The sequence below is a fragment of the Lepus europaeus genome, chromosome 5 (genome assembly GCF_033115175.1).
Source record: "Lepus europaeus isolate LE1 chromosome 5, mLepTim1.pri, whole genome shotgun sequence".
Classification (NCBI taxonomy): Eukaryota; Metazoa; Chordata; class Mammalia; order Lagomorpha; family Leporidae; genus Lepus; species Lepus europaeus.
The window spans coordinates 140503535-140525350 of record NC_084831.1 but is presented as its reverse complement, the minus strand read 5'-3'; the positions used below and the strand labels follow the sequence as shown (position 1 = coordinate 140525350).

At 46.4% G+C, this 21816-nt stretch overlaps 1 pseudogene; it reads left to right on the top strand.

Annotated features, from left to right (window-relative positions):
• Positions 1 to 20615: 20615 nt before the first annotated feature.
• Positions 20616 to 21497, top strand: LOC133761145 (high mobility group protein B1-like; annotated as a pseudogene).
• The last annotated feature ends 319 nt before the right edge of the window (positions 21498 to 21816 follow it).

Genomic DNA, 21816 nt, shown 5'->3' with positions numbered 1-21816 from the left:
TGCAGGGGACCCAATGGGCCTTCTTCCACTGCTGACCCTGGCCATTAGCAGAGAGATGGATTGAAAAAGGAGCAGCCAGGACTCGAACCAGTGCCCATATGGGATGCTGGCCGTGCAAGCGGAGGATTAACCTACTGTGCCACAGTGCCGGCCCCAGAACTTAAATGTTAATAACAGAGAAATCAAACCTAGGAAGAAATGACAGGCACCTCAGGTGCCGAGTGGGGAGCCCCTCATCTCCCGCCACTGGGAGCCCATCACTCCCATGGAGGCCTGTCCCATGCCAGCTCCCTGGAGGGAAATAAAAGAGATTTGTACTTGGTAGCAACATTTTATTTATTTATTTATTTATTTGATTGACATACAAGGAAGCAGAATCTGTCACTTTGTAGTCTCTTTTTAAAAATGTTTAATCGGGGAGAGCGGCAAGATGGCCGAATAGGCAGGGAGCACACTATTAGTCCGGGGGGAGAGAAAGTTTAATATAAGTGGAGATACTGCAGGGTCAAGGAAGAGTAGGGGATGAAACAGCAGAGGAAACTCTTCCGGAACTAGTGATTCACAGTGGACCTGCGTGGAGAGCGTGGGAGCCCAAGTTCGGGACACCAGCGGCAGACTCAACACACCAGCGCTGGAACGCGAGGTGAGCCGAACCTCAATAGCCCGAGATACCAGCGGGCAAGCGGAAAGAGGAGGCTAGACGGAACGAGGCTTGAAACTCCGTGGGGAAAAGTTCACCAGGCTAACTAGAAGAGAGACAGGAAAAAAATTTAAAAAGTGGCTGATACAGACACAAGTTTCTCTCCACTCACCTCTCAAAGGCGAGCAAGACAGAGCAGGCGCCATTTTGGACATACGTCATAAGCAGGGCGACCTCAGGTCTGCACCAGCCCTGAGCCTGGCAGAAAAACCTGACTCTGGGGGGAGGGGTGAAATAACAAGAGATTAGCATCTAACTTGGCAACCCAGTGGGAGACTGCAGGAGAATTGGAGCCCACACTGAGGGCAGCAGAGATTCCCTGTGTGGTCCTTGGGAAAGAGCTTCCGATCTCTGGCTCCTATGGGTATATCATTTGCCTGCTAACTACCTCCAATTACGTTCAGCTGTGCGGAATTACTTCCCTTTTAAATCAAAAAAAGAAAGAGAGATTTACCACACCTAACCTGGGAGTGTCATCTTTGACACACCCTCAACCCTGAGGAACCAAACACAGCTCTCAGTCCACACTCATCTCAAGCCTCTAAGGCTCCACTGAAAGCAGACAGTCCACTTAATATAGAGCCATAGTGTAACAAGAAAAAACACCACAGTGAAGAAACCAAATATCTCCAACATGCCAAACAACAAACGCAAAAACCAAGCTAACAAGAACAAGGAAGACACTATGACGCCCCCAAATGAAAAAGACACCCCAATTCAAGATTATGAAGATGATGAGATAGAAGAAATGCAAGAAGCGGATCTCAAAAAATTGATAAGAACATTAAGAAGTTCTCAAAAACAAATTCTTGAACTACAGAAATCCTTAATGGACAAGATAGAAAATCTCTCTCGTGAAAGTGAAATATTAAGGAGGAATCAAAATGAAATGAAACAACTAGTGGAACAAGAAACTCTGATAGTGACTAGAAATCATAATGAAATGAAGAATTCAATAGATCAAATGACAAACACATTAGAGAGCCTTAAAAACAGAATGGGTGAAGCAGAAGAGAGAATATCAGACTTAGAAGACAGAGAACAGGAAAGGAAACAGGCAAACCAAAGAAAAGAAGAAGAAATTAGAAATCTAAAAAATATTGTCGGGAATCTACAGGATACTATTAAAAAACCCAACATTCGGGTTCTAGGAGTTCCTGAAGGCATGGAGAGGGAGAAAGGGTTAGAAGGCATTTTCAGTGAGATACTAGCAGAAAATTTCCCAGGTTTGGAGAAGGACAGAGGCATCTTAGTACAGGAAGCTTATAGAACCCCTAATAAACATGACCAAAAGAGATCCTCACCACGACATGTTGTAATCAAACTCACCACAGTGAAACATAAAGAAAAGATCCTAAAATGTGCAAGAGAGAAACGTCAGATTACTCTTAGAGAATCTCCAATTAGACTCACAGCAGACTTCTCATCAGAAACCCTACAAGCTAGAAGGGAATGGTGAGACATAGCCCAGGTACTAAGAGAGAAAAACTGCCAGCCCAGAATATTATATCCTGCAAAGCTCTCATTTGTGAATGAAGGTGAAATAAAGACTTTTCATAGCAAACAGAAACTGAAAGAATTTGTTGCCACTCATCCTGCCCTGAAAAAGATGCTTAAAGATGTGTTACACACAGAAACACAGAAACATGGTCACCAATATGAAAGAAGGTAAAGGAAGGAAACCTCACAGCAAAAGATCACAGGAAGCTCAATTTCTCTTTGACATAGAATTAAACTCTGATGCTCTGTTAAAGCAATGTGTTAAAGTAATCTATTATGTTCTCTTGATGTCTGTTAAATTCTAATTGTTCAAAAACAGCTGAATTTTTATTAAGAGCTATGGGTCATTTAAATATGTGCTTTTTTCAAAAATTTGAATAATCACCTTGTAACAATGATCAAATTTGGTCTATGTTATGTCATGATTTTAAGAAATCTTATTTCAACCAGATATTTTGCATTTTGAGCCTTCTTGGCATTCTTGACAGGCATTCAAAACTATTTGGAGTATATTAGAAGGACTGTCAAGATGTGATGTGGTACCAGACTTTAAGTTTCTATAATGGAAAATGCTATTAATACAAATGTTTGAGAATTAAAAAGTCTAATGATCTTGTGTTACTAGACATGATAGTTATCTTAATGAGAAAGCCCCAGAGGCCTAAAGGGTTAAATACTTGTAAAATCCTACAGGTGCTTTCAAAAATACTGTGAAGTAAGCAAGTGCCTCTTGTTGGTTGATGAGTTTATAATTTTAAACATGGCAACTTAAAGTCTTTTGTCATCCACAGTTATATATGATGTGCTGCTCATAAAACTAAAGCGTTGTTGGTTCTGTGTTTAGCTGTCCTCCTATAGGTTCCTGTGGACTTTTTCCAGCCACTTTTATTGTATTCAGTACTTTGGGATGGCTCTGTAAACAGATGAAGCCAATAATGTATTAACAGTACCAACTGAGAGAAAGTATGGTTAACTGAGGTTACTAAAAAGAAAAAGCAATTCAAATCAATTGCCAATCTACAAAAAGAGTTAAAGATTTTAAAAGCTATTATTAAAATTGCTATACTGGTCTATTATGCTATATTATATGTGTGTACATATTGTATGTCCACATGGGGAAATTTTATTAAGAGTTTTATTTTAAATGGCTTATAGATAAGATTGTCCATAAATTTAAGCTGCTAAAATCAATCAAAGATACATTTTAAATTGTGGGACCTGAATCTGTGTATCATATGTTTTAGACTTGTTGGTAGAAAGAAACTAAAAACATTTTAGATGGTTGTGCTTAAGTTTACTGGCTAAACAAACTACACCATGTTAGATATTTAAGAGGTGTTTCCAAATACATGATTCTTAAAATTTATAGAAGGCATTGGACCTTCTGGTAAATGTTTTCTTAAGTTGTTATCTAATGGTTGAAATGGTTTGCTAAGTATTCATGTAATATTGCTATTGTCAGCAAGCGATCTAGGACTTGCTCCCTCATTTCTCTATTCGAAGCCCAACTTGTTCTTTCATTTCTCTATTCTCTTCAAGGTAGGAAACTAATTCTATTATGAAGGAATCTGTAGGATGCACAATTTAATCTTTAGACCTTATAAAAGAGATGGCTAACATTTTTCTGCAATAGCATAGCCAAAATAAGAACTTAAATAATAATCTCATAGCTAGATTCACTTCGGCATCAGCGAAGTATACAGTAAGTAGAAAAAACCTCCCTTTCAGACCAAAGGGAAAGAAAGTTTTAAAGTGAGAATATAATTTTCCTCATGGGCATTGTCTACCTTAGAAAAACTACTACAGAACATGCCTGTGACTATAGACTTGTAGTTCAGGCCACCGAAGATTAGAGATGGGACACGGGCACTCCCTTGACTTGCATCCTCTGGTCTGCTTTAACACAAACCAGGAGGAAAAGAAAGCTAGGCATCAGAAGCAATGGGTGGCAGGCCTATTAATGGCTGATCTGTACAGTGATCTGCCCTCAAGGAGACCCAACAGGCCAGTCCACTGCAGTGGCTTTCAATGTGGTAAGCCTGGGCTTCAGCAGAAGTCAGCTTGTGAAGAGCCCTGGCAGCTCTACCAAGAGTTGGATCACTGGAAATGGACCTGCCCTGGAGTCGAAGGATGCCCAGGTCAGAGCCACAGATCTTATTGGCTCTAAGCTGAAAAGCCCTTCACTCAGCCCAACTTCCAAAGTGACCACTGCAGCTGAGGGTATGGTCAAGTAGGGTCAGCAACATTGTAGGCAGAACTGTACATTTCTTGTTAGAGATGCCACCTGCCTTTACCTGGCCAGCTCTCCTCCCAGGCCAGCTAAGTAATGAAAGTCAACAGAGTGCCTTCCCCTAGGAGGTTCACACCTCCCTTAGGATATACCCCATGTGAAGAGATAGATAGGTCTGGGCCTCTGAATTTACAAGGCCTAAAGCCCACCAGATTATTATCAAGCCCCTTCTATCAGGTTCTATTTGCCTCTCAATCAGAAAAATTACTTGTAGCTTAGACAGCACCTTTCTTAGCTCCTCTAATAATGACTCTGTCCTTTGTTCTAGGCCCTGTCTAGTGCACTTGGGCCTCATTCCTTTGTAATCATAACCTCTACTCTACCACCAATGGCTCTACTCCCAACCTGTGTGTACTGATGGTCCTCTTCCCCACTTAATGCTGTATAATTGTTCAAACCTGGTAAATGCCACTCTTAGGATCATTGGTTACTATCCTCACTCTGTCTTTTATGACCTTGTCTAAATATGATCAGAGTCGGCAAACTTGGAAGGCTTCCATAGCCTTGGCAACTCATGACGACAGCCTAGGATGGTTACTGGCGCCATAAACTAGAGTGTCAATTTGTTGGGTCAACAACAGGAGCCACTGTGCACTTGCTCCTCATGTGGGATCTCTGTCCTTAATGTGCTGTACATTGTGATTTAATGCTATAACTAGTACTCAAACAGTATGTTTCACTTTGTGTTTCTATGTGGGTGCAAACTGTTGAAATCTTTATACTAAATTGATCTTCTGTATATAAAGAGAATTGAAAATGAATCTTGATGCAAATGGAAGGGGAGAAGGAGCGGGAGAGGGGAGGGTTGCGGGTGGGAGGGAAGTTATGGGAGGGGGAAGCCATTGTAATCCATAAGCTGTACACTGGAAATTTATATTCATTAAATAAAAGTTAAAAAAAATTACCAAAAAAAAAAAATGTTTAATCGGCCTGTGCCACAGCTCACTAGGCTAATCCTCCGCCTTGCGGCGCCAGCACACCAGGTTCTAGTCCCGGTTGGGGCACCGGATTCTGTCCCAGTTGCTCCTCCCAGTTGCTCCTCTTCCAGTCCAGCTCTCTGCTATGGCCCGGGAAGGCAGTGGAGGATGGCCCAAGTGCTTGGGTCCTGCACCCACATGGGAAACCAGGAGGAAGCACCTGGCTCCTGGCTTCGGATCGGTGCAGCACCAGCCCATGGCGGCCACTTGGGGGGTGAACCAATGGAAAAGGAAGACCTTTTTCTGTCTCTCTCTCACTGTCTAACTCTGCCTGTCAAAAAAAAAAAAAAAAAAAGAAAAGAAAGAAAACAAACACATGTCAAGGCAAAGACAAAAGAGCAGCAATCCTAGGTAGAAAATGCTGGAGGCCCTGCTTCTGTCACAAAATGCTTCTTCCGTTTGCCTGTAGCGCGGCTCTCTGAGGCCACAGGGCATGGTGGGGGTGAGGGCTCCTGGCTCTGCACGTGAGTCAGAGGCGGTACATGGGGGCAGTACCCGAGTCCTCCACGCCCTACGTCTCCAGCCTTGCAGTGAGTTACTGGATCTCTGAGACACAACTTCCAGATCTGTAAAATGCGGACCCGGGAGTGCCTCCTTCCACGGGGAGTGGAGGCTTAGAGATGCTGTGTGTATGGGCTTGGCCTGGTGTGAGAGGCCAGGAGACACTCGCTAACCTCATGCCTGAGTTGTACGTGGACTTTCTGCTGGGAGAGCAGAGGTCACAGCCTTGATTATTGCTTTTTCCCTACACACTAGTTGCTTTTTAAAAAAGAATGGAGGGTCCAGCCCTGTGTCATAGCAAGTAAAGCCGCCACCTGCAGTGCTGGCATCCCATATGGGCGCCGGTTCTAGTCCCGGCTGCTCCACTTCCAATCCAGCTCTCTGCTATGGCCTGGGAAAACATCAGAAGATGGCCCAAGTCCTTGGGCCTCTGCACCCATGTGGGAGACCTGAAGGAAGGAAGCTCCTGGCTCCTGGCTACAGATAGGCTCAGCTCTGGCCGTTGTGGCCATCTGGGGAGTAAAATAGTGAATGGAAGACCTCTCTCTCTCTCTCTCTCTCTGCCTCTGTGTAACTCTGCCTTTCAAATAAATAAATAAATCTTTTAATAAAGAATGGAGGAGTGGGCATTTGGTCTAGCAGTTAAGATGCCTGCATCTCATACCCAAGTACCTGGGTTCAAGGCCTGGCTCCGGCTCTTCACGCCAGCTTCCTGCTGGTGCAGGCCCTGGGAGGCAACAATTGGCTCAAGCACTCGGGTTCCTTCCATCCATGTGGGAAACCTGGATTCAGCTCTGGACTCCTGGCTGTTGCGGGCATTTGGGGAGTGAACCAATGATGGGACATCTCTTTCCATGAGTTTACCTCTTTAACTTTGCCTTTCAAATAAATAATACTAAAAGAAACACATTTTGGGCTGGCGCCGCGGCTCAATAGGCTAATCCTCCGCCTTGCGGCGCCAGCACACCGGGTTCTAGATCCAGTTGGGGCACTGATCCTGTCCCGGTTGCCCCTCTTCCAGGCCAGCTCTCTGCTGTGGCCAGGGAGTGCAGTGGAGGATGGCCCAAGTGCTTGGGCCCTGCACCCCATGGGAGACCAGGAGAAACACCTGGCTCCTGCCATCGGAACAGCGCGGTGCGCTGGCCGCAGCTCGCCTACCACGGCGGCCATTGGAGGGTGAACCAACGGCAAAAAGGAAGACCTTTCTCTCTGTCTCTCTCTCTCACTGTCCACTCTGCCTGTCAAAAATTTAAAAAAAAAAAAAGATAAAAAAAAAAGAAAGAAAGAAACACATTTTAAAACCTATTACGAAGTGACTGTGTCTTAAATAGCTCTTTTGGGGGCCAGCACTGTGGTGTAGCAGGTAAAGCCAGCACCTGCAGTGCAGCCATTCCAGATGGGCACCGGTTCGAGTCCTGGCTGCTCCACTTCCCATCCAGCTCTCTGCTGTGGCCTGGGAAAGCAGTAAAGATGGCCCAAGTCCCTGGGCCCCTGCACCCGCATGGGAGACCTAGAAGAAGCTCCTGGCTCCTGGCTTCAGATCGGCGCAGCTCCAGCCATTATGGCCAATTGGGGAGTGAACCAGCAGATGGAAGATCTCTCTTTGTCTCTCTCTGCCTCTGCCTCTCTCTAACTCTGACTTTCAAGTAAATAAATAAATCTTAAAAAAAAAAAAAGACAACCAAATCTTTTAAAAATAATTATTAAACTTAAAATATGTCTGATAGAAAGATATGGTGGAGAGTTAAAAACAGGCACTTGAGATTTTCCAAATGGCAACAGATTCATTTGCTGGTATTCTGACTGCATTCATTAGAAATAGGGCATCCTGCTATTATTAGCACATTGACAAGAGAGTCACTCAAAAATAATCGTATTATAGATTTCAAACACCTTAACACTTAGTGATGAATATTCAGTGTGTTCATTATCCTTGCACATCTGAAAGTTCTATTTTTCATGCTATAAATTAGTTGACCCAAATGCTTTAAAAAAAAAAAATAAGGTGTTTTTCTAGGAAGTGTGACTTTCATTTATTTATTTAGAAAGGCAGAGAGACAAAGAAAGTGAGAGTCAAGGGAAGAGAACTTACATCTGTTGGTTCTGTCCCTAACTGCAACAGAGGGGGCTGGGGCGGCCCAGACCAGGAGGCAGGAGACCCAAATGCTTGAGCCAGCACCTGCTGCCTCCCAGGGTGCACCTCAGCAGGAAGCTGGAGTCAGGAGCAGAGCTGGGACTTACTCCGAGATGGGATACTGGCATCACTGACACTGAGTCAGTTACCCACCTCTGTTTTCTATTTTTTTAAAAAAAGATGTATTTATTCTATAGGCAGAGCAACAGAGAAAGCAGGATCTGCCAGTTCACTCCCCAAATATCTGCAAGCGCCAAGCCAAACTCAGGAGCCAGGGACAGGATCCATCCAGGTCTCCACGTGAGTGACGCACACCCATGTACCTAGGCCATTTTCTTTCACTTCCCTGGAACATTAGCAGGAAGCCGGATCAGAAGCAGAGCAGCCGGGACTGGCACTGGCGTTCCCACGTGGGATGCTGGGGTTGTAAGCACTGGTCTAACTGTGCTACAACACCAGCTCTTCCAAACCTGAAATTGCAGTCTGTCTTCTTCCTTTTGCTTTCCTTGAGTTGATTCTAATCTTGTCCTGGCTTCTGCACAAGATCACTGAGCTTATTAATATTTAGCCTCTCTCTCTCTCTCCCTAATGTAGACATTTGAGGTTAAAAATGTCTCTGTTTTGACATCCCATAAATATTCACTTGTAGTACTTACTTGTAGCATTTTTATTACCATTTTACTGTAAATGTTTTTAAATTTTCTTTGCTTCTTTTTGGTTCACAAATGATGTAAAATTATATAATCCCATTTTCCGAGAGAATGGGGCTCTCTTTCTCTATTTCTGATATTGCTGTTGTTGGTTTCTAACTTCATGTTCTGTGGTCAGAGAATATAATTAATGTGAGAAAATTCTTGGAAATGGTTAAGACTTACCATCGTATGGTCAATTTTCTTATTTCTATATGCTTGGAAGAATGTATTCCGCATTTGTTGAGTACAATGTTCCATAGGTGGCTGATAAACAAGTTCATTAACTTTATTGTTCAAATCTTACCAATCCTTACTGATTTTTAAAAACTAAATAAACTGCAGCCGGCATTGAGGCTTAGTGGTTAAGCCACCGTCTGCAATATCAGCATCCCATATGGGTGACAGGTGGAGTCCTGGCTGCTCCACTTCTGATCCAGCTCCCTGTTAATGTGCCTGGGAGAGCAGTGGAAGATGGCCCAAGTGCTTGGGCCCCTGCCTCCTACCTGGGAGACCAGATGGAGCTCCAGGCTCCTGGTTTCAACCTAGCACGGCCCCAGCCATTATGGCCACTTGAAGAGTGAACCAACAGATGGGAGATCTCTGTTTCTGTCTTCCCTTCTCTCTGTAGATCTGCCTTTCAAATAAAATAAAACTATGTAAAAAATAAATAAATATTAAAAAAATAACCTGTCAGCTCCAAAGAGAAAAGTATGAAAATATCCCACATTATTTACATTTTTTTGTAGTTCTTTTAGGTTTTGCTTAATTTCTTTTACATAAGTACCAGTCTACTCCTCTGGCTATTTGAAGTTCTCTTCCCTCCAGTTAACCCGTATGCTGGAGATGAGTATTGAGAGCACTTGAAGGAATACTATGTCCAGTACCTTTTTCCTGAAATAGTTTTCATCCGCATTATTCCTAACACTGCTGCCTTTGAAGCTTACCCACGAGGGATGGGCACTTGGGACAGCAGCTAAGACTCTGCTTGTGGAGCCTGCATGCCATATGGGAGTGCCTGGGTGCAAGTCCCAGTTCTTCCGATGCAGCTTCCTGCTAATGCACACCCTGGGAGGCAGCAGGTGATGACTTGAGTGTCTGGGTCCCTGCTGCCCTTGGGGGAGACCTAGATTGAATTCCAGGCTGCTGGCTTTGTCTTGGCTCAGCCCTGGCTGTTGTGGGTGTTTGGGGAGTGAATCAGTGGATGGAGGTCTCTCTCTTTCTCTCTCTGCTTTTAAGATAAAGAAAAATAATGTTAAAATTTTTAAAACCATCATAGTTCATACATGTTGATGAGAGTCCAGGGACAGAAAAGGGGAATTAGTGAGGATGGTTTCTCACTGTCCCTTGCTGTTCTGTCTCTGATAGCTGAGCCTCCATTCTGGCAGAAATGCCACCTTCTTCTTCTTTTTTTTTTTTTTTTTTTTTTTTTTTTTTTTTTTTTTTGACAGACAGAGTGGATAGTGAGAGAGAGAGAGAGAGAAAGGTCTTCCTTTTTGCTGTTGGTTCACCCTCCAATGGCCGCTGTGGCCAGCACATCGTGCTGATCCGAAGGCAGGAGCCTGGTGCTTATCCTGGTCTCCCATGCGGGTGCAGGGCCCAAGTGCGCCCTGATCGGGACTAGAACCCGGTGAGCCGGCGCCACAAGGCGGAGGATTAGCCTGTTAAGCCGTGGTGCCGGCCAGAAATGCCACCTTCTAACACCAGGCTGCAACCTTCACGTAACCGTGGATGACAAGGAAGGCTACGTTTCCTCAAGTCACCTAACAGAGTCCTCGCCCCTTGGTCTGGTGCCCCAGGGTTTTGTACGCTGGAAATGATGCCACCTGGGAGGATTTGGTCAGGGCCCTTCGTGGGCAGGTGCAGGTAGGAGGGAGGATGTACACGGCAGGGAAGTCTGGAAATGGGCTCTGTTTGAATCGTCGTCCTGCGTGTCTCGGAAAGCCTGTGTTCCCACTCGAAGTGACTCAGACTGGAGGATAGCCGCCAAGCCCACTGAGCACCGCAGTCTAATGCTCAGCGCTGCTCCTTTACCAAGCTGGGGAACGCTTCGCTTCCAGGAGAAGGACTACATTGGGTTCAAGTTACACCTAGCAAGCGTTTCTAGAAATAGCCTTTGTAAGGAGCGGTGCCGTGCTCTCCTGCGAGTGGGGAGCTGCTGCTGCTCCCTCGGTGCCGAGTGGGCCTCCTGCACTGTGTGTGGGGCTGCTCCTGAATTTCTGACTTTCCAGCATGGGGACAGAATGTGCGGGTGAGGCGGGGCAGAAGTCCTGGGAGCAGGACCCAGAGAGAAGCTTCACGTTGTCCTTTGGTGCCTGGCACTGTTGTGGGGCGGGGGGTAAAGCCACTGCCAGTGATAGCGGCATCCCGTGTGAGTTCTGGTTCGAGTCCCGGCTGCTCCACTTCTGGCCCAGCTCCCTGCTAATACACCTGGGAAAGCAGCAGAAGATGGCCCAAGTGCTTGGGCCCCTGCCCCCATGTGGGAGACCCAGATGGAGTTCCAGGCTCTTAGCTTCGGCCTGACCCAGCACTGGCTATTGAGATCATTTGGGGAGTGAACCAGTAGATCAAAGATTTCTCTCTCTCTCTCTCTCTCTCTCTCTCTCTCTAACTCTACCTTTCAAATAAATAAATAAATCTCTTTTTAAAATCTCGATCTGTGATGCTTGACTGTTTGGCTGGTATAATTAAAAAATGACATTTATACTAAAATAATGATGGGCATGTTGTTTTTGGGGGAGCCACCCGGGTGCCCAACAACAGTAAGCACAAGGCGCCGTGTGCTCTGCAGTGGGTCAGCGTGTGTGACAGCCATCTCCGCCTGGCCTGGTGGTTGCTGGGACTGTGGGGGCAGGTTATGGCCATACGCCTCAGCTTTTGGCTTGGGAAATGGAGACCCTAAATCACTCCTGGCCCCACAAAGCTGCTGTAGAGTTGGTGGAGTGGATATTTGTAAAGCTCTGGAGACCAAATAAAAGCTTCACAAATTGCTGTTATTGCTGAAGTGCGTTAAAGCAGTCACGTGGTTAAATACTGTGAAGACGGTGCTATGCTGGAAATGGCTGCGTATTGAAGGAAGATGGCATAAAATGGTATGGAAAGCATGATTTCATCTGTACAGTTTGTAAGTATTATAAAGGTGGGATTAAAAAAAAATCTAGAAACACATTATACCGAAGTCATGTTCATCTCTGGATAATACGCTCTTGAGGTTTTCTGTGTTATTTCTTGTCTGCATTTTTATTATACATGCATACATAATAATTTTCAAAAATGACTTTCTCGGCCAGTGCTGTGGCTCACTTGGCTAATTCTCCACCTGCGGCACCGGCACCCTGGCTTCTAGTCCCAGTTGGGGTGCCAAGTACTAGTCCCGGTTGCTTCTCTTCCAATCCAGCTCTCTGCTGTGGCCCGGGAAGGCAATAGAGGATGGCCCAAGTGCTTGGGTCCCTGCACCCGCATAGGAGACCAGGAGAAGCACCTGGCTCCTGGCTTCAGATCGGCACAGCGCCGGCCGTGGCAGCCATTAGGGGAATGAACCAACGGAAGAAAGACCTTTCTCTCTGTCTCTCTCTCACTGTCTATAACTCTCTCTCTCTCTCTGTCTCTTTCTCTCTCAGTGTCTAACTCTGCCTGTCAAAAAATTAAAAAAAAAAAAAAAAAAGACTTTCTCGATGGCTGTCCTAAGACGAAGCCTGGCTCTGAGGTCAGCCTTTTGGTGGTGTGGACCTACCCAATGGAAGAAGGAAGGCTTTTACTGTCTTTGCCAGCACTTTGCCCTTTTATGCAACGAAATGAAACTCAGGGAGGGCTTTCGTGATGTTTCAGAATGCTGGTAATTGTCACAATCCACAATTCTTGCTTCACAGAAATTTATTTACACTGTCCCAAATTTTTTAAGTAGCGAATGAGTATAATGTGAACTCCTATAATGAAATGCTCTGATTTGGGGGCCCGTGCTATGGCATGGAGGGTAGAGCTGTTGTCTGTGGTGCCAGCATTCCATGTGGGCGCCAGTTTGAGTTCCAGCTGCTCCTCTTCCAATCCAGCTCTCTGCTATGGCCTGGGAAAGCAGCAGAAGATGGCCCGAGTGCTTGGGCCCCTGCACCCACGTGGGAGACCTGGAAGAAGCACCTGGCTTTGAATCAGCCCAGCCCCAGCCGTAGTGGCCATTTGGGGAGTGAACCAATGGATAGAAGGCCTCTCTCTCTGCCTCTGTAACTCTGCCTTTCAAATAAATAAATAAATCTTTAAAATAAATGTTCTGATTTTATAGGATTTAGTACTTCTCTTGGGGTATTACTGGCTGGCCCACTCATCTCTCCCTTTGTCTGTTTTCTGGCTAAACACTGACAATGGGCAAAGACCAGAACCGTCCCAAGGTCGCTCAGTGATGCTGTGAAACACTGAGGGGATCAATCAGTTCAATGCGTGAAGGCTTCGCTTGGCATCTGCCCCCCCCCCCCCCAAGAAAGCTACTGGCTGGTTACCTTGGTGACACAGAGAGGGTTAAGGCTGCTAGAGATTTTGCCCTGCCTCGCCAGTCACACACACATGAACAGGGCCCAGCAAAGGGAAACCGTCAGAGACACAGCATGGCTCTGCTGCTCCAGACCTGCTCTCACCCCCGAGAGCAGCAGCCGGTGGCCACTGAGCCCCGCTAACACCACTCCTCCATGAGCCAGCGCCTCCGCGGCTGCAGTCCTGTTGCACTTCTATCTGCAGCCTCACCACCCCTGCCCGCCTGGCTGTCCTTTAGCTCCTACCTGCGTCCCACTGTTGTCTCGCCCTCACTCACACTCAACCTCTCTGCCCCGCCAGCGAGGCTCCCCGATTTGAGCAGAGCTCAGATTGAGCCACAGGCCGACCAACAAACAGGTTGCCTTTGGGTCAGGGGCTCATTTCTGACCCAATCAGCTATGGATCAAATCATAGAGTCACATTGCACAGAGCAGGACAAACTATGCCGAATAAACTCCCAGAAGGGCCCCTTGAGCACGAAAAGCTTTCTAAGAGTTCCCTAGAGAACAGCAGTATAACTAACCAGCAAGCTTCATCTGCTCAGAGCAGCTGATATAGAACTACCCCCATGGAGACAAGGTACTAACTTAATGACCTGTGTGGAATATTAGCTGGCAAGTTACTACTGAAATCGCATCTCAGCTAACATGGAGATAAAGCTATACTCCAAAAGGGATCAGATATTTCAGTACAGAATTTATGTACTTATGTTGTGGCATAGCAGGCATCCTATATGGGCACCAATTCATGTCCCGGTTGCTCCACTTCCAATCCAGCTCCCTGCTAGTGATCTGGGAAAGGAGTGGAATATGGCCTGAGTCCTAGGGTCCTAGTACCCATGTGGGAGACTGGGAAGAAGCTTCTGGCTCCTGGCTTCAGATTGGCACAGCTCTGGCCTTTGCAGCCATTTGGGGAGCAAACCAGCAAGTGGAAGATTCTCTCTCTCTCTCACTTTGCCTTTCAAGTAAATAAATAAATAACCTTAAAAAAGGAACTTATTGAAAATGAATCTTGATGTGAATGGAAGGGGAGAGGGAGCGGGAAAGGGGAGGGTTGCCGGTGGGAGGGAAGTTATTGGGGGGGGAAGCCATTGTAATCCATAAGCTGTACTTTGGAAATTTATATTCATTAAATAAAAGTTTAAAAAAAAAAAAGAAAAAGCCAAAAAAAAGGAACGTATGTACTTCTAAATTCTCTAATGTAGTCTATTTCCCAAGCAGGACACAAAGCTTAGTTGCAAAATGGTTTAAAATTTTTACTCGTTTAAGAGACAGAGAGAGAGAGAAAGAGAGAGAGAGAGCACTCCCATCTGCTGGCTTAGTCTGCAGATACCTGCAGAAGCTGGGACTGGGCCAAGAAGAAACCAGGAGCTGGGTACTCAGTGCCGGGCTCCCACGTGGGTGGCAGGAACCTAGTGACTTGAGTCCTCCAAGGTGTGCACTGGCGAGAAGCTGGAGTCAGCAGACAGCTGGGTCCTGAAATGACGTGGGAGGCCAGCGCCCCAGCCGCTGGGCTGACACCTACCATTCCTGTCAGAGTGTTTTACTGTTTAGCGTATGGTGTACCCAGTGACAAATTTTCCTGAGCTGTAGATGGATAGGTGGCTAATTTCATCTTGAATTAATCTGAAGTAATCCTTATGGAAATTAACAGCCCAAATGTCTTCTACAAAATGAAGCTATTTTTTGTCCTGATAGTTTACCAGGGAAAATCACTTTTTTAAAAAATTCAACCCATTGGCCGGCACCGCGGCTCACTAGGCTAATCCTCCACCTTGCGGCGCCGGCACACCGGGTTCTAGTCCCGGTCGGGGCACCGATCCTGTCCCGGTTGCCCCTCTTCCAGGCCAGCTCTCTGCTGTGGCCAGGGAGTACAGTGGAGGATGGCCCAAGTCCTTGGGCCCTGCACCCCATGGGAGACCAGGAGAAGCACCTGGTTCCTGCCATCGGATCAGCGCGGTGCGCCGGCCGCAGCGCGCTACCGCGGCGGCCATTGGAGGGTGAACCAACGGCAAAGGGAAGACCTTTCTCTCTGTCTCTCTCTCACTGTCCACTCTGCCTGTCAAAAAAAAAAAAAAAACTCAACCCATTTAGAAGTTCCTTGTTTGACCTTGACCTTGGTGGTATGGCCTGCTGATCCACAGTGGAGGCTTCCAACCCAGGCTGGCTCTGTACAGATGGCTGGAAGACATCGGAGCAGAACACTGACGGCAGGCTGCCTCTTCCTGCAGCCCAGGGCAGCCTCTAGCGCTCTTTCCTGGCTCCTGTCCAGCTGGCCGTTCCCCTCTCTGCTCTGAACTACTATAGTTAGTCCTCTTTCTTCTGGGTTACCTCCTTTAAGGTCAAGTGGCAATATGCCTTCCAACTTTAGCGGTCCTGGGATGGGAACCCTTGCAACTCAGGGAAGCAGGTGATAACTGCTTTCATGTTTGTATTTGATTTGCTTTGCTTTAATCTCAAATGGTTGAGGTAGCCAATCTTTCCTGCATCAAAATCAAAGGAAAGTTGGTCTTTGCTTGGAAATGAAAGCTTGACCAAAAAATGAATTAAAGAACAAGTGACAAGGAATGAACTACTATTACAAAAGATCTGGAGGAAAGTTAATACCACGGGATAATCTGAAAGCAAGGTCCAGTGGGAATTTCATATTCAATATCACACCAACACTCAAACATTTCAGCCAATCTCAGAGGAGAAAAGAGGGAAGGCAAAGGCAGGGGACGAGGTGTGTGCCGGGCTCAGGCCTCACAGCGGCCCCAGAGGCACAGAGGGTGGAGCATCCTGAGCAAGGCTGCGTGTGTCTTACGTGGTAGAGCAGGAATGCGACTCAGGAGTTCTAACTCTAAACTGAAGTCTCCGCCTCACGGAGAGGCCATTTCTGGAATAAAACTGGCATGCTGGTCGACTTTTCTTTTTCCATAATGATTTTTTAAAAGATTTGTTTATTTGACAGGCAAAGTGAACAGAGAGAGAAGGGGAGAAAGAGAGAGAGAGAGAGAGATCTATCTACCAATTCACTCCTCAAATGGCCACAACAGCCTGGGCTGGGCCAGGCTGATGCCAGGAGCCAGGAACTTCATCCAGGTTTCCCACATGGGTGGAAGGGGCCCTAAGTACTTGAGCCACTGTCTGCTGCTCTCAAAGTGCATTAGCAGGAATCTGGATCAGAAGCAGAGCAGCCGGAACTCATGTTGGCACTCGATATGGGATGCCAGCATTGCAAGTGGTGGTTTAACCTGCTGTGCCATAATGCCAGTCCCTTTCCATATGATTTAAGGTATAAACCTCTCTGGCTAAAGTCTGAAAATCTGAGCCAATTTTATGCCCACCTCCATCACCACCAAATCAGGCAATGATAGTGAGATTAGCAGTTAGTCATTGAATGACACGTCTAATCTCTATGTACTACAAACCTTTTATGAAAAGACAGGATTCAGGAGAGACCTCACTCCTCTTCCCAGTGCAAATTTCTGTTGATATTCAACTCATCCCTGGCTACCTTGCCAGTTCACCTGCTTGTTGACCCACCGAGCTTCAGAGTTCTGGTGAGATCTGCATGGGAGGGTGGGGACAGGCCCGTGGAAACCTCACAGCCTCAGTAAAGAAGCACCAATTTCTGATGCTTATAGGCCCATCTTTGGAAAGAAAGGCAAATTTCTATTTAAAATTGTCTTCATCTGTTTGAGCTGCTATAACAAAGGACCATAGATTGCACGACTTATAAACAAATGTATATCTCAGTTCTGGAGACTAAGAGGTCCAAGTTAAAGGCGCCAGCATGGTCAGGCTCTAGTGAGGACCCTCTTCTGGACGGCAGGTCTCCCACAGGGCGCAGGGGCCCAAGATCTCAGGCCATCCTCTGCTGCCTTCCTAGGCTCGTTAGCAGAGAGCTGGATCAGAAGTGGAGCAGCCAGGATTCAAATTGGCACCTGATGGGATGTGGATCTTGCAAGAGTGGCTTGGGGCTGGTGCTGTGGCGTACCAGGTAAAGCCACTGCCTGCAGTGCTGGCATCCCATATGGGTGCCGGTTCAAGACCCGCCTGCTCCACTTCCGATCCAGCCCTCTGCTATGGCCTGGTAAAGCAGAAGATGCTCTAAGTCCTTGGGTCCCTGCACCCACATGGGAGACCAGGAGGAAGCTCCTAGCTCCTGACTTCAGATCAGCTCAGCTCTGGCCACTGCAGCATCTAGGGAGTGATCCAGAAGAAGGAAGACTTCTCTCTCTCTCTCTCTCTCTCTCTCTCTCTCTCTACCTCTCTTGGTAACTCTTTCAAATAAATAAAATTAATCTTTAAAAAAATAAAAAAAAACATAAAGCAAAAGGGGCTGGCGCTGTGGCATAGTGGGTAAAACTGCTGCCTGGAGTCCTGGCGTCCCATATGAATGCTGGTTTGAGTCCTAGCTGCTCCACTTCTGATCCAGCTCCCTGCTGTGGCCTGGGAGAGCAGTGGAGGATGGCCCAATTCCTTGGCCCCTGCACCTGCGTGGGAGACCTGGAGGAAGCTCCAGGCTCCTGGCTTCAGATCAGCACAGCTCTGGCAGTTGTGGCCATTTGGGGGAGTGAACCAGTGGATGGAAGACTTTCTCTCTCTCTCTGCCTCTCTGTAACTCTGCCTTTCAAATAAATAAACAAATCTTAAAAAAAGAAAAGCAAGAATCAAATACAATGAATCAATATCAGTAGTAAAAATTATATGTACCTCCTCCTAACACCTTTAATTTTCTACAAATCAAATTAGTAAATTCATATAGAAGTTCTATGAGGTTAATGGTGGATAAGAGCATAAGACACCATTTCTTCCCTAAAATGGAAAAGTCTTGCTGTGGAGAAAAAGAAAATACAGAATTAGTTCTGAAATGTAAGATGCACATAACATTGAAAGACCTTAATTTGCTAAATTCTGGGTATGGCTGTCTCATCTCTAATGTATCAGAACATTTCAAGGGTTACTCTCCTTCTATGCTTGTGAAAATGATGCGATCTGTATCAAAATTCTCAGTGATCTTAAAATGTAAAACATTTCACCTCTGAATTATTTAAAACTCTTATTTACTTCCTAAAAAATTTCTCTCTCGAAGTGTCCTATCAGGAGCTGGCATTGTGGAACACGGGATTAAGGTGTTGCCTGTGACACCAGCATACTGTAGGAGGGTCCTGGCTGCTCTGCTTCCAATCCAGCTCCCTGCTAGTGTGCCTAGGAAAGCAGTGGAGGCTGGCCCAAGTGCTTAGGTTCTCACCACCCACCTGGGAGATGCAGATGGAGTTCCTGGCTTCTGGCTTCAGCCTGCCCAGCCCTGGCCATTTCAGCCATTTTGGGAAGTAAATCAGCAGATGGAAGATCCCCTCTCTCTTTCTCCCTCTCTCTCTCTCTCTCTCTCTCAACACTATCTTTCAAATAAATAAATAAGTCTGAAGCCAAGAGCTAGAAGCTTCTTCTGGGTTGCCCACATGGGTGTCAGGGGCCCAAATACTTGGGCCATCTTCCACTGTCTTTCCAGGCACATTAGCAAGGAACTGGATTGGAAGTGGAGCAGCCTGGACTTGAAGCAGTACCACATGGGATGCCGGCGCTGCAGGCAGCAGCTTTACCCATAACACCACAGCACTGACTGACCCCATAAATAAATATTTTTTAAAAATAAAATAAAATGGGGGCCGGCGCCATGGCTCACTTGGTTAATCCTCCGCCTGCGGCGCCAGCATCCCATATGGGCACCAGTTCTGGTCCCGGATGCTCCACTTCCAGTCCAGCTCTCTGCTGTGGCCTGGGAAAGCAGTGGAAGATGGCCCAAGTACTTGGGCCCCTGCACCCACATAGGAGACCGGGAGGAGGCCCCTGGCTCCTGGCTTCAGATCGGTGCAGTTCCTGCCATAGCAGCCATTTGGGGAGTGAACCAATGGAAGGAAGACCTTTCTCTCTGTCTCTCCCTCTCACTGTCTGTAACTCTACCTGTCAAAATAAATAAATAAATAAAATGTCCTATTATACATATGCCACTTAAAAAAACTCTTCTCTTGAATTATGCATTTCACTCCAGGTACCTCCCACTTATTTTCCCTTTACAATGAAGCTCCTACAAAAGTGTGCCTGTACATGTAGCCTGCAATTCCTTCCCTGTCCTTGGACCCCACCCCAGTCAGGTTTTTTGGCCCCACATCACCAGCAAAAGAGCTCAGTGGAGATCATTAATCACCTCTGCATTGCTAAATTTGGTCACTATTTCTCAGCCTCATTTTTCTTGGCCTGCCAACAGTCCGACACATGTGGTCACTCTCTATCCTAAAACATTTGCCCTACTTGGCTGCTAGGACACCTCTCTGGGACCTCCTTCCTCACTGCCCTTCCTCCTCAGCCTTGCTTTCCCATGGTTCCCCCGGGCCCTCTGCCTTGCCGCATCTCAGCTGGTGTCCTGAGAACACTTCTCCTTACTCTCTATACTTTCCCCCTCGGTGATCTCATGCAGTCTCAGGGTTTTATATGCTATTCTAATCGCTGACAATTCCCAAGTGTATTTCTCCAGCCAGCTCTCTCTCCTGAATGCCACACTTGAACATCGCACTGCCTATTTGGCATCTTTATTTGGATTTCCAACAGGAATCCCAAACATACCAAGACCAAAAATAAACTCCTGAATTTCCTGCCATCCTTCTCATCCCCATTAAAACCCCTGCAGTTTCCACTATTTATCCTAAATTTACTGGGTTTCAAGATTTGGTTTCAATGACTACATTTTTTTAAAGAATAACTTCGGGTCAGCACTGTGGCATAGCAGGTAAAGCCGCCACCTGCAGTGCCAGCATCCCATATGGGCATCGGTTCGAGACCTGGCTGCTCTACTTCTGATCCCGCTCTCTGCTTATGGCTTGGGAAAGCAGTAAGAGATGGCCCAAGTCCTTGGACTCCTGCACCTACATGGGAGACCCAGAAGAAGCTCCTGGCTCCTTTGGATCAGCCCAGCTCCAGCCATTGCAGCCATTTGGGGAGTGAGCCAGTGAATAGAAGATCTCTCTCTGCCTCTGTCTCTGCCTCTCTGTAACTCTGCCTTCCAAATAAATAAATAAATCTTAAAAAAAAAGAAAACTCATACACACACACATACACACACATACATGAGACCTGAATGGAAAATAAACAACACATAAACAGCCCATGTGTCAAAGAAGAAATCAAAAAGGAAATTAGAAAGTATTCTGGACACAGCCATTGCAGTATATCCAGCTCCATAGAGACAGCGCCGGGGGAAGTGAGAGCCAGACGGGCACTGAGCCACTCTGTGCCTCACTGAGGAAAAATAACTAAGCATGGACAAAGGAGACCCTCAGAAGCCAAGAAGCAAAATGTCATCACTCTGTGCAAACTTGCCAGGAGGAGCATAAGAAGCACCCAGATGCTTCCGTCAGCTTCTCAGAGTTTTCTAAGAAGTGCTCAGAGAGGGGGAAGACCATGTCTGCTAAAGAGAAGAGAAAATGTGAAGACATGGCAAGGGGGGACAAGGCTCATTCTGAAAGATAAATGAAAACCCATATCCCTCCTAAAGGGATCCCAATGTACCCAAGAGGCCTGCTTGGGCCTTTTTCTTGTTCTGTTCTGATTATCACCCAAAAATCCAAGGAGAACATCTTGGCCTATCCATTGGTGACATTGCAAAGAAACTGGGAGAGATGTGGCACAACGCTGCTGCAGGAAAGCCTGAGGCAGCAAAAAAGGGAGTCATCAAGGCTGAAAAGAGCAAGAAAAAGAAGGAAGAAGAGGAAGCAAGGCCGGCGCCGTGGCTCAACAGGCTAATCCTCCGCCTTGCGGCGCCGGCACACCGGGTTCTAGTCCCGGTCGGGGCACCGATCCTGTCCCGGATGCCCCTCTTCCAGGCCAGCTCTCTGCTGTGGCCAGGGAGTGCAGTGGAGGATGGCCCAAGTGTTTGGGCTCTGCACCCCATGGGAGACCAGGAGAAGCACCTGGCTCCTGCCATCGGAACAGCGCGGTGCGCCAGCCGCAGCGCGCTACCGCGGCGGCCATTAGAGGGTGAACCAACGGCAAAGGAAGACCTTTCTCTCTGTCTCTCTCTCACTGTCCACTCTGCCTGTCAAAAAAAAAAAAAAAAAAAAGAAGAGGAAGCTGAAGAAGAAAAGGAGGAAGAAAAAGATGAAGAAGAGGAGGAAGAAGAGGAAGATGAGGAGGAGGAATAAGTTGGTTCTAGCACAGTACTTTTTTCTTGTACATAAAGCATTTAACCCTCTGTACACAACTCACTACTTTTAAAGAAAAAAATTGAAATTAAGAATGTGTTAAGACTTGTTGTTAATCTGTAGTGTAAGTTTTTTTGTATAGTTAATACCCCACCGAATGTGTTCTTATGTAGTTCTTATATGGTAATTTCAGTAGCCACTAACCTTGCCTGGTATAGTTTGAGGGCTGTAAACTTGCATGAGAATTTAAAGCAGGTTGGTACACAGCACAAATTAGTTATATGTGGGGATGGTCGTTTTTTTCATCTTCAGTTGCAGT